Below are 12,926 nucleotides of genomic sequence, written 5' to 3'. Positions count from 1 at the left end.
CTGGGTCTCAAACACCGTCAGGGGCAGGAAGGCGAAAAAGAAATGTAGGAAGACGAGAGAAAAGAAGAGCAGAACTTGAATATAAATGGCAAATCTCAAAAGACATTTTTTTCAAGTTAAAAGCATGACTCTCACAGAAATATAGTTAAATAAAATGAGCACAGGCCAGACGTTTGTTGAACTGATTGTATTAGTGTCCTAGGGCTAGAGTAACAAATTACCGCTAACCAGATGAATTAAACCAATAGAAATGTATCCTCCCCCAGTTCTGGGGGCCAGAAGCCCCAGTCAGCGTGTCCACAAGGTCACACTTGCCCAGAGGCTCTCAAGGAGAATCCTTGCCTGTCTCCCAGTGACTGGGGACCGTCAGCCATCTGCAGCCACCCTTGCTGGAGGACACACCTCTCTGCTCTCTGCCCCGTCTTCACATCACCTCCTCCTCCGGGGCTCCTCTCCTGTCCCCTGTAAGGCCACTTATCATTGGATTTAAGGCCCACGTGAGGAACCCAGGATGATCTCAGTCTCAAAATTCTTCATTTCATGACATCTGCAAAGACCCTTTTCCCAATAAGGTGACATTCACAGGGACACTCAACTGGACACGGCAGAGGTTTTGGGAAGCACCATTCCATCCACTAAGCTCATTAATGATGCAATCAGCAGGATGGTAAAGTTCATTCAAAGGAAAATCTGAGAAACAGAGATTTATCTAGTCAGTTAGCAAAGGTATGAAAAATAACTGTGCTTAGAGATAAACTGAACAGTTCATGTCTCACAGGGCAGTAAAACTGGAACCTTCGGGGTTGTCTTTTCCCACAGATGGAAATCTATTTGGACAAAAATCTTTACGTTGGAATGTGACTTATAAGCTCACCCGAATCAATAGTTAATGGAGGAGCTTCCCTGGTGGCGCAGTGGTTAAGAATCCGCCTGCCAATGCAGGGGACACGGGTTCGAGCCCTGGTCCGGGAGGATCCCACATGCCGCGAAGCAACGAAGCCAGTGCGCCACAACTACTGAGCCCGCGTGCCAAAACTACTGAAGCCCGCGCACCTAGAGCCCATGCTCCGCAGCAAGAGAAGCTACCACAACGAGAAGCCGGTTCACCACAACGAAGAGTAGCCCCCGTTCGACGCAACTAGAGGATAGCTTACGTGCAGCAAAGAAGACCCAACGCAGCCAAAAATTAATTAATTAATTAATTAATTAATTAATTTTAAAAAAGTTAATGGAGGGACTTCCCTGGTGGTCCAGTGGTAAGACTCCGTGCTCTCAATGCAGGGGGCCAGGGTTTGATCCCTGGCTGGGGAACTAGATGCCACATGCCTGCCGCAACTAAAAAGTCTGCATGCCGCAACAAAGATCTCACATGCCACAACTAAGACCTGGTGCAGCCAAAATAAATAATAATAAATAAATAAACAAATAAGTAAATAAGGAAGTTTTCTTAAAAAAAAATAGTGAATGGTAAATTAAACAAAGTCCAACCGTTAGACCAGCACTCTCCAATAGAACTTTCCGCAATGATGGAATATTCCATATCTGGCTATCCAGTCCAGTAGCCACATGTGCTACTTGAAATGTGGCTACTATGGTTGAAAACTGAATTTTGAATTTTAGTGGATTGTAATTAAAGCTTAAAAACAAAGCCACTGGTGACAAGTGACTACAGTATGGGGCGGCGCAGCCCTAGAGATTTCAATAACCCCTCGCAGGACCTCATAGGCAATGTTCTAATGTGACATTGAAAGGATATACTGTTATCACTTACATGTGGAATCTAAAAAAATGGTACAAATGAACTTATTTACAAAACAGAAATAGAGTCACAGATGTAGAAAACAAACATGGTTACCAGGGGATGGGGTGGAGGGATAAATTAGGAGATTGGGATTGACATATACACACTACTATATATAAAATAGATAACTAATAAGGACCTACTGTATAGCACAGGGCAGGCTCATTGCTGTGGCTTCTTCTGTTGTGGAGCATGGGCTCGAGGTGCGCGGGCTTCAGTAGTTGTGGCGCACGGGCTCAGTAGTTGTGGCTCACAGGCTGTAGAGCGCAGGCTCAGTAGTTGTGGCACACTGGCTTAGTTGCTCTGCGGCATGTGGAGTCTTCCCGGACCAGGGCTTGAACCTGTGTCCCCTGCATTGGCAGATGGATTCTTAACCACTGCACCACGAGGGGAGCCCTGAAGGGTGTTTTATAAGTGACACATTAAGACGATGGAACGGGTGAGTGGATGCACACATTCATTCAACAAAGTCTCCAGTGCTTGGCGCTGAAAACACGAGGGATACAGGTAATTAAAAGAGCCGGGTCTCTCTTCTCACGGGGTTTACGTGCTACCTGCATGAGACAAATGGTAAACAAGTGAACAGAGGCAGAAAGAAGCTAGAATTCCAGATCGAATTCTTCAGCCTTGAAGAGAGGAAACCAGAATGTGCGGGGGAATGAGTGGGAGCTGGGGGTGGAGGTAACTGGGTCGCTGCTCCCAGAAGGTGGCATTTGATCTGGGACCTGGATATCAAGAAGGGGCCAGTCAGGTAACAATCAAGATTCCAGGAGAACAGATGGCTGGTTTCTTAACTCCAAGAATCATTTGGTAACATTTTTTCAATAGCCAACCTTTAAAAAAAAAAAAGCTTAAATAACATACACACACTACTATACATAAAATAGATAAACAACAAGGTCCTACCTTATAGCACAGGGAGCTGTATTCCATACCTTGGAATAACCCATAATGGGAAAGAATCTGAAAAAGAATAGATACATGTTTAACTGAATCACTTTGCTGTAGAATTGAAACTAACACTACATTGTAAATTACTATATTTCAATTTAAAAAGTCTTTTGGGGGACTTCCCCGGTGGTCTGGTGGTTAAGACTCCGCGCTCCCAATGCAGGGCGCCCGGGTTTGATCCGTGGTCAGGGAACTAGATCCCGCAAGCTGCAACTAAGACCCGGTGCAGCCAAATAAATAAATATTTCTTTTAAAATAAATAAATGAAATAAAGTAACTTTTAAAAAATTTAAATAGGAAAACAAAGAGATTTGAGAACAGAAGAGAGAAAAACCATCTGTCGTCTTACTACCTCGAGACCACTCGTATTTTTAGATAGAGTGCCTGCCCTCCATCTGGGCCTGCATGCGTATGTATTTTATAGAATTGATCTGAATCAACTATATATACAATTTTACGGTCAGCTCTTTTCACTGCACATTATAAGCAGTTTCTGGGATCACCATGGTTCTAACCACTATCATTTTCCATTTCTGCATTATCAGTGGGCCCACATACAGTATTTATCCTTTCCTCTGTCACCCACTTAGGTTGCTTCACACATTTCCAGGCTTGTGAACATCAACATCTTTACACAGACACAGTTTTCCTTCCCTTCTTTCAGATACCTTCCTTAGGATTAACTTCTTCAAGTGAGAGCTTCCTGTGTCAAAGTGAGTACTTAGTCTCAGAGCTTCCAAGCCCTCATCCTCTGTGAGGGCAGGAGCCTCAGCTGCTGTGCCCTTTACTGTGTGTGTGGTGAGGACACATATAACAAGAGCTCAGTCGTGGAATGAGGGACTGACTTCCAAGCTCAGGGTCTGCAGCAGAACTTGTGCTTCAAAGGATAGAAGTGTGCCGTCAGGAACAAATACTTTGCATCACTCTGCTTTTGTAGCTTTGACTTTTGATTAAAAGAACAAAACCCATCAGAATGGCCACCATCAAAAAATCTACAAACAATGAATGCTGGAGAGGGTGTGGAGAAAACGGAACCCTCTTGCACTGTTGGTGGGAATGTAAATTGGTGCAGCCACTATGGAGAACCGTGTATGGAGGTTCCTCAAAAAACTAACTATAGAATTACCATATGACCCAGCAATCTCACTCCTGGGAATATATCTGGACCAAACTATAATTTGAAAAGATACATGCACCCCTATGTTCGTAGCAACACTATTTACAATAGCCAAGACATGGAAGCCACCAAAATGTCCATTGACAGATGAATGGATAAAGAAAATGTGGTACATATATAGAGTGGAATAGTACTCAGCCATAAAAAAGAACGAAATAATGCCATTTGTAGTCACTTGGATGGACCTAGAGATTATCATACTAAGTGAAGTAAGTCAGACAGAGAAAGACAAACACCATATGATACCACTTATATGTGGAATCTAAAAAAATGGTACAAATGAACTTATTTGCAAAACAGAAATAGAGTCACAGATGTAGAAAACAAACTTATGGTTACCAGTGGGGAAAGGGGGGGGAAGGATAAATTAGGAGATAGGGATTAATATATACACACTACTATATATAAAATAGATAACTAATAAGGACCTACCTGTATAGCATAGGGAACTCTACTCAATATTCTATAATAACCTATATGGGAAAAGAATCTAAAAAAAAGGATATATGTGTATGTATAACTGAATCACTTTGCTGTACACCTGAAACTAACACAACACTGTAAATCAACTATACTCTAATAAAAATTGTTTAAAAAAGAACAAAAACGAAATAGATGCTTATGGAGATTGGGCCAAGAAAGCAAACTGAGCACATATTCTGGCCTCTTCTTACAAATTTCTAGAAAAGACTTAAGAGATACCCATGTCTTGTGTTCTATATCCATTTCTATGTGTTTAAGCATCTGTTCGGCTCCTCCCCACTCACTGGACCCAGGCTGTGGAAATGGATGCAGGATTCACAGAGAGCCCTGCCCAGCCTCCACTTAAACATAAGCACTGTCTCTGCTGGATTCTTTTTTTTTTTTGAAGTATAGTTGATTTACAATGTTGTGTTAGTTTCAGGTATACCGCAAAGTGATTCAGTTATACATATACATTTTTTTTCAGATTCTTTTTCCTTATAGTTTATTACAGAATATTGAGTAGACTTCCTTGTGCTATACAGTAGGTCCTTGTTGTTTATCTATTTTGTATATAGTAGTGTGTATCTGTTAATCCCGAACTCCTAATTTATCCCTTCCCCCATCCCCCCTCTGCTGGTTTCTTTTTTTTTTAATTGAAGTATAGTTGATTTACGATGTTGTGTTAATTTCTTCTGTACAGCAAAGTGACTCAGTTATACATATATATATATATATATATATATATTCTTTTTCATATTCTTTTCCATTATGGCTTGTCACAAGATATTGAATACAGTTCCCTGTGCTATACAGTAGGACTTTGTTGTGTATCCATCCTATATGTAATAGTTTGCATCTGCTAATCCCAAACTCCCATTCCTTCCCTCCTCTACCCCCTTCCCCCTTGGCAACCACAAGTTTGTTCTCTACATCTGTGAGTCTGTTTCTGTTTCATAGATAAGTTCACTTGTGTCATATTTTAGCTTCCACATATAAGTGATATCACACAGTGTTTGTCCTTCTCTTTCTGACTTACTTCACTTACTATGATCATCTCTAGGTCTCTCCATGTTGCTGCAAATGGCATTATTTCCCTCTGCTGGATTCTTATAAACAGCCTCTGAGATGAAGACTTATGGGGAAGCTGATGTATTAGGACATTCTCCCAGGAAGAATGGATAGGAGAGTGGGGATGTGGGACCAGGAAGGGAGTGGCCGCTCACTCCCTGAAAGCAAACAGAGGCCCTCAGAAGATAACTCTGGCTTCAAGTGGGGAGCTCTGGCGACAGTACAGGTCACACCTCAAAGGTGTCCCCATTGAGGGGTGAAGACCTGGAGGATTTATATCCTCTGTTGGCATTAGCACATCCCCAGGAACATTAACTCCCAGGCACTGCTGGCTCTTGGGAGGGGCAGGGGGGGGGGTGCCCTGGCAAAGTGCGGTCCAGCAGAGACACAGACGCACGGGAGCCTGTTGATGAAGATGGTCAAGGGATTTGCAGGCAGGTGGGTGGAGGCCTACCAGCTCCTGCTTCAAGCTCACAACAGTAAGCACACGAAAACCACCCCATGGAAGGAGACAGAAAATTTAACAAATGGAAGGACGAACGTCTGAGAAAGTAAAGTTAATTGAAAAAGACAGGTGACTCAAGAATACGTTTGATCAGTATCTGCACAGACATGGAAGCAGATATTACATTAAGTGAGTCAAATGGAGGTCTTTAAGCTTTTGATCACTGGCATTTCAAAAAAAAAAATGTAGTTGGATAAAATATCAGAATGGGAACAGCTGAAGAACTAATTAGAGAGCTGGAAGATTGAACTAAGGAATTCCCTGACAAGAGATGAAAAGTATGAAAGAAAAGTTAGGAACACGGAAAATACTTTCATACGTTCCCACATCCAACTGAATACATTTTCAGAATGAGAGGATAAAGTGGATAAGTGGAATAAAATACTTCAAAAGATAATAGCAGAAAATTTTCCAAAGTTAATGAAATATATGAGTCCTCTGAACAAAAGTAACCAGAAGACCAAAGCAGGAAAAATGAGATGTCATATGCATAACGGTGACATTGTGGTGAGATTTCAGAATACCAGGGACAAAGCGATAGTCCTGGATCTTCCTGAGGAAAAAGCAGATTGCAGAATAAAATAAAAAAGCAGATTGCACACAGGGGAAAAAAAAAAAAAGAGTATCACACTGACCTCATACTTCTCATCAAAAACAGTTGATGAGAGAAGACAGTTAAGCTGCATCTTCAAAATTCTGATGGAAAAAGCTTGTGAATATAGACTTTGAGTGAAAATATCATTCCCATGGGGAACAAATAGAGACGTTTCAGACAAGCGAGAACTCTGAAAATGTACCATTCACAAACCCCGTGTGAAAGGATTGCTAGAGAATGTACTCTACAAAACAACAAAAGTTAATTTAAGAACAAGAGCATAGAAAAACAATCAGAAACTAAAGAGAAAATAACCTGGTCAAATGCAATGTGAAGGGCTTCCCTGGTAGCACAGTGGTTGAGAGTCCGCCTGCCGATGCAGGGGACACGGGTTCGTGCCCCGGTCCGGGAAGATCCCACATGCCGCGGAGGGTTTAGGTCCGTGAGCCATGGCCACTGAGCCTGCGCGTCCGGAGCGTGTGCTCCGCAACGGGAGAGGCCACAACACTGAGAGGCCCACGTACCAGAAAAAAAAAAAAAAAATGTAATGTTAAGAAAAACAAGTATTCATCAGGAGTCCCATTTTGAACCCCTAAAGCATGTGCCACAACTAGTAACCTACGATCATCTTCAAAGAAAGTGTCAAGCCATTGAACGTTTCCAAAAGGGTAGCCTCTGTAACAGCTTAAGGAAGTTCACTGAAAATTGGTAAGTGCACAGAGACAGGTCCACCACAGTCAAGAGGATGACTCGGTTGATAGAGGTGTGAAATCAGGGTCTGGCCAGAGCCACAAACCCTGACGTTTGTCAACTGGACCAACAGTCTGTCCATTGGAAGGGCATCCTGCATAGCCTAGTCCCACTGGCCTGAATTCTCTCTTCTCAAATCACAGATTCTCTTCTTTTGTAAAATAAGAGCGTTTGACTTAGAATGAATTTGTAAAATTTGCCCTTCTGCTCTTTCTATTAGACTGCTTAAATGATTCCACGGAAACCTGCCAAGAGCTTTCAAACCTTTAGCAGGACTGGGAAGTGAAATTGAATAACAAATGAGCTCGAGTCAGGGGGAAGCTCTTGTCTGAAAAGAGAGGATGCAGCTGCTTTTGAACGTTTTGCTTCAGATCCCCCTTATTTATAACACCTCTTAGAAGTTTAAAACTATTTGCTTTTCTCCGATGGATCTGATCCTTTTGGAGCGAGCTGCCTCTCCCAGGGTGCGCAAGGGCAGGAGGGTGGCCGGCTTTGTCTCAAGAGTCGTGTCCACCTGTAAAGACAGCCTATTTTTTGTTTCCACATCGGGAACTTCAGTATCTCCCTCACCTGAGGGATTAGAGATCGTTAATTACTTTCTGTGAAAGAGGCAGCCGGCAGCCCTGCGGCCTGGCAGGTTTGCTAAAAATAGTGGCTATAGGTTATTTTTAAAAACCGTCTTGGAGGAATCATGACCCTGAGTCACATTTCTCCCCAGAGTTTGCCTGCTGAGGGAAAACCACACGGCCACGTTTGCAGAACAGTCACCCCAGCCCACCTAGGAGGAAATGGAGAAGAAACTGTACACGTGGAATTTTAAGACCCACTTTAGTTTAGAATAGATATTCAGTATCCAAAGGATGTGTGCTATTTTCTCAGCACTGGCTCTTAACTAGTGTTTGTCATGCTCCTGTACAGCTCTTTCTACTGATTGTTTGCTGTTTTTTTTTTTTCCTTTCCGAGGGCTATTCATAATCTAACGAAGAGATATTCTCAGAGGAGGAATTCCATGGTATGAGAGGTATCTGTCTTCTTGGAGACATCAATTTCACTTGCTTACAGAACATTAAAAAGAAATTTTAAGTGATAAATGCATTAATCTACAGCTACTTATGATTAGGCTGCTCTGGCTAAAATGGAACACATCTGTAAGACATCTTTCACACTCCCAAGGCACTTTAAAATAATGAAAACATATAAAATAATATCTCAGTAATTAAAGTAATGGCAAATAAAAACATAGCATTATATGGTACTGCCCTATTGGAGTCATCCATCTCTTTTTATAAGCCCTTTGTGACATTGCTATTAATTTTTAAGTAACAAAATATTGCTCTTGAACCTAAAATGGGATATTAACTAACACAGGCACTATTAATTGCTTTGCGAATGCAGAGTGCTAAATTCCAGTTTATAAAACTAAGCCTTGGAGGTTATCTAATAAAATCTATACACAGTGCCCACTTCTGAATCATCTAAGCAGCGGAGGAGACTCCCCACGGTAAAGCCATAAAAATAATTTCATTAGACCCTGTGTCTCTTCCAGGAGCTGATTTGTGTGCCTTGGGAAACACGATGACTCAGGTACTAATTCTCCCATCCCCTTTCAGCTAATGAGTTTTCTGAGCTAAGAGGAGGACGCTTCTTAAAACGATGTCACCTTCTTCTTCTGTCCCCAGACCAGCCTGTTCTCTTGGGGACCTCCAACCATCATGATCACTTTAGGTCCCTGTGTCCCAGGGAATTGGGCCGATGGCCTGATTTTTCTTTGTTCACCGGAGTCTGTTTGATTGCCCAGTCCCTGGGGACTCAGTTCCAGCGGACACAACTCCCATCGTTGGAGGAGGGTGAGGGGCTGAGGGGGCAGGACTCCGGGAGGGACTCCCTCTTGGTTTCGGATAATTGCAGGCTCAGCCTCTGACGGCTCCCAGAGTGAGTGCTTCCTTCAACCTCCTGCCCTGACTTATTCACAGGCCAGCTCTCCAGCCCCCACGTTACAAGTAGGATTCACTGGAAATAGCAGGCGACAGGCAGAGAGGGGGGTCAAGACGACGATCACTTAAAAGTGGGCAGTAGGAAAAAGAACAACAATGTGACACCAGAAAAAATAAAATAAAATGAATATTAATGTGTATCTCATAGGTTAAAATATGTTTTTAATTATATAATAATGTTTATTGTAAATAAATTAATGTTTATTGTAAAAAATTAAAACAAGAGCTATTTTTTAAAAGTGGGTACCAGGTCCCTCCCCTTTTCTTGCTTCTCATACCACCGGCTGTCTGCAAGGAACTCAAGTATTTCATGAAAACTGGAGCCCATAGAATGGGCTCCTCAACCTGTGAAACAAATCGGGTGTCACGTCATGAACCACTTCTTACCAGCACAGCTATAGACTCTTTCCAGGGAAGACACGTGCTACGTGTGCACAAAATCATGGAATTTTCTAACATTTTAAAGGTTACCTCTTTTCCTCTTAGAGATTCTCAATGTAAATTAATATATTAAAGGTTCTGAGAATTCTTGCAGGAGAAAAAAGCAGTTGTTTCAACTGGTGTCAGGCACCCTTCAATCACAGAACCCCTTTTGGGGGGCGGGGAGCGGCATGTGTCAACATCTTACAGGACCGGTGTTCTGAGGAAGCTTCGCTGGAGGGAGATGGGGATGGAAGGCTCAGGAGCAAGGGGACCCTGTCCCCAGTTCTGTACTGTGAGCGCAGGAACAGCAGCAGATGCAAAGGCCCTGTGGCTCATCCCTCCCCTCTTTCACGGGCAGCCACCCTCCTTGGCGGGTCCCAGGGAAAAGGGATCTTGATATAAAAGTGTGCCAGCCCCCAATAGGTACTCTCTATTCTGCTCCCAGAGAATAAACTTTGAAGGGGTATCTCAGGAGAACTCAGGGAAGCAGCCTGAGCCCGGAAGTTTGCTCTCCTTAAATATGTCTGAAACACCAAAGGCAAAAACCAAACAGTGGGGTCACTGAGCAGTGCTACCCGCTCAGCAAGTTCAGAGCCTGAGAACAAACACAAGACCAGAAAGCCCTACCAATCCTGCAAACCCTAAACCTTTCAATAATTTTGACAAGGCTCAGGCTTCTGATTGTGTCAGAGTTTAGTGACTTCAGTTAATTTCAGCTTCGAGTAAGCCTTGGATGTTAATACTGATTAATGGTCAGCCCAATCGTTATTCAAATATATCAATACATTTAAGACCAACATAAAAAGGCAAATATTTGCCCTTGTGCTAATGTAAACGACTGTTAAATAATAAATAGACTTTGCTTGAATCCTTTTTCTCCCACGTTTTGAGAGCTCTTGCCTAGCAAACTATATTTACTACATAATTAATCTGTTTTCCCTGTAAAAAAATTAACCCAAACACATATCACTTTGGCTGTCTTCCCAGCCAAAAGCAAAGATACTTGCTATCTGGGTTCTATTTAGTCGTTCACTTTTAATTTGGGGTTGATTTTGTCTCAGTGTGGTTTATATTTAAGTAGACGTACAGAACTTCTGGGATTCTGCCGACCAAGCTACCTAATGAATACGAATGAACGCTGGCGCAGCTGACAGGTCTTTAAGGACTGGAATTCGAGCACATTTTCATTCATTCACTCGCTTGGTTTTCAGTGGACGACTCCGGGACCTCTCCTCGGGAGAGCTCGTGTCCCACTGAAATTTCCTATCCTCGGTATAATAAACCTGTCACCAAGCTCATAAAAAATTGGTAGGGAGCGCTTATTAGACGCAGATCTGGGATGCTCCCTACCTGTGGCGGGCGCCCGGCCCTCTGCTCCCTCCCTCCACCCCAGACCTCCCAGAGCTGTCAGACCTCCCCTCCTGTCCCCTCAGGCATCGGGGTACAGTAGGGACCTCTCTGGGATTCAGGATTTCCCATATAAGGTACCAGACCCTAGTGGGTCTGGTTTACTTTGTCCTGAAATTCACCAAAGATAGATGCAAAGGTAAAGACGCCTTCCCAGCTTCCTGGGTGCCCAGCCCTTGCAGCAGAGAGGAATCAGACGAGTGATATTCAACACTGTGGGAGTAGATTAACCTTTCTGAGATGGTCACCTTTACCCATTCCTTTGTCCTAGCTTCCCCCCACCTATCCCACAGCTGGGAGCTCCTTGCCCCAGGGGAGGGCTGTGTCTGGACAGTGGAAGCAAAGGTCTGTTCCCCCACTTATACTCCATCAGCCAACCACACGCTTGCACTTTGCAGGAGCAAAATGTTAGAACTGATACTTGAGGGAAGGGGATTCCTGGAGCTGGAAAGAGGAGAGACCTGGGTGAGGCTGGACTGAGAAGCTACATGCCCTGCTTCCCAGCGGGACCCTAGATGGGCAGCAAAACCCAAAAGAGGTTTGTGGAACCCAAGAGCGGCGACACCTGCTTCCCCTGGAGCCCACAAAGGCGGTGAGACTCTCAGAGGTGGCTGCCCTAGCCTGTCTCTGAGATTTCTGTCCCCTGAGAAGGCACAGACACAGCGGGTCCAGGCCCCGCCCAGAACAGGACCCAGGCCAGCGGGGTACAGTTACGTGCTCTTGGGGTGACCTGAGTGAGTGATGACCGAGGCCCCTGAGAGCCGCCCTCCCCCGCCACCAATGCCTGGCACTGCAGGCTGCCTATGGCCCCCAGGAAAGGCAAAAACTGATATAGGTTCTGCTTCCTCCACTCTAGGGAGAATGGGAACTTACATCAGAAATCAGAGAGTGTTTTACAAATTAAGTTGTGTTTATTTTCTACCAGAGTTATGGGCTGAGATTCTATCCACAACCGGAGCTGGAGAGGAGGGGAAAAGGGCCTTGCCCGCCCTCCCCCCAACCCCTCGCCCTTCCCTTCAAGCACGGTCAAGTCTCATCAGGCCCCAGATCCAGAGCTCCCTCTCTACTTCTCACCCATCACTCCAAACTGGGGAAGCCCTAGCCCTCTGAGCAGCCAAGTACGTCCTTCCCCAGAAGCCAGAAGCCTCCCTCTCAAGTGGTCAGCATGGGGCTTCATTGCAAAGATCCTGGGGAGGACCACCTCTCTGAGCCTGGGCCCAGCAGCCTGGATGTGAGCGTCCACGGTGATAACTGCAGGGGAAGAAAGCCAGATGGGAGAATCTTGTTGCTTTTCCATTCACCCAAATTCCTAGTCTTTGGGGTTTTTTTCTTCAAGTTTCCAGGAGCAGCAAATTGAGGGTGGTGTGGACAAAAGATGTTACAGCCATCAGGCCAGCAGCCCCTGCAGCGGCCAACAGCAGTGCACCCTGAGGGGATTCAGGATGGAGAGAAACAGGATGCTGGCCCTAGATAGTTAGGGTGCGTATCAGAGGAATGATTTCAGTGAGCCCAGACTCTTGCATCCTCCCATACATAGAAAAGCGCTAACTTCCTTAACTTGAGATGTCTGGTTTTCTTTGATTAACAGCAATCTTTTGATGTTCCCACTACCTGGTTTTTTGTGGCAAAAACTCCTCTCTATCCTGGCTCCCGCCTCACCTCTATGGAGCAGAGCCTCAGAGCGATCTGAGGGGCTGTCTCCTGGGCGCCAGGCCTCAGAAAGTCCACCAAATAAAATATAATTCTCAGCTTGTACGTTGTGCATTTTTTTCAGCTGACAGTGAGAAGAG

At 44.3% G+C, this 12,926-nt stretch overlaps 1 long non-coding RNA gene across 4 annotated transcripts in view; it reads right to left on the bottom strand.

Moving 5' to 3' along the window:
- LOC117202178 (uncharacterized) overlaps positions 1 to 12,926 on the bottom strand; it is a 53,389-nt gene that overhangs the window by 18,593 nt on the left and 21,870 nt on the right. For all 4 annotated transcript variants that reach the window (XR_007477517.1, XR_007477515.1, XR_007477516.1 and 1 more), the window contains 3 exons: positions 6,878 to 12,387; positions 2,708 to 2,764; positions 1,945 to 2,355 (listed from right to left, as the gene is read on the bottom strand). This is a non-coding gene — a long non-coding RNA (uncharacterized LOC117202178). The remainder of the gene's footprint in view (positions 1 to 1,944; positions 2,356 to 2,707; positions 2,765 to 6,877; positions 12,388 to 12,926) is intronic.

The sequence above is a fragment of the Orcinus orca genome, chromosome 5 (genome assembly GCF_937001465.1).
Source record: "Orcinus orca chromosome 5, mOrcOrc1.1, whole genome shotgun sequence".
Lineage (NCBI taxonomy): Eukaryota > Metazoa > Chordata > Mammalia > Artiodactyla > Delphinidae > Orcinus > Orcinus orca.
The sequence above is the reverse complement of the archived record's forward strand: the minus strand, read 5'-3'. Positions and strand labels throughout refer to the sequence as shown.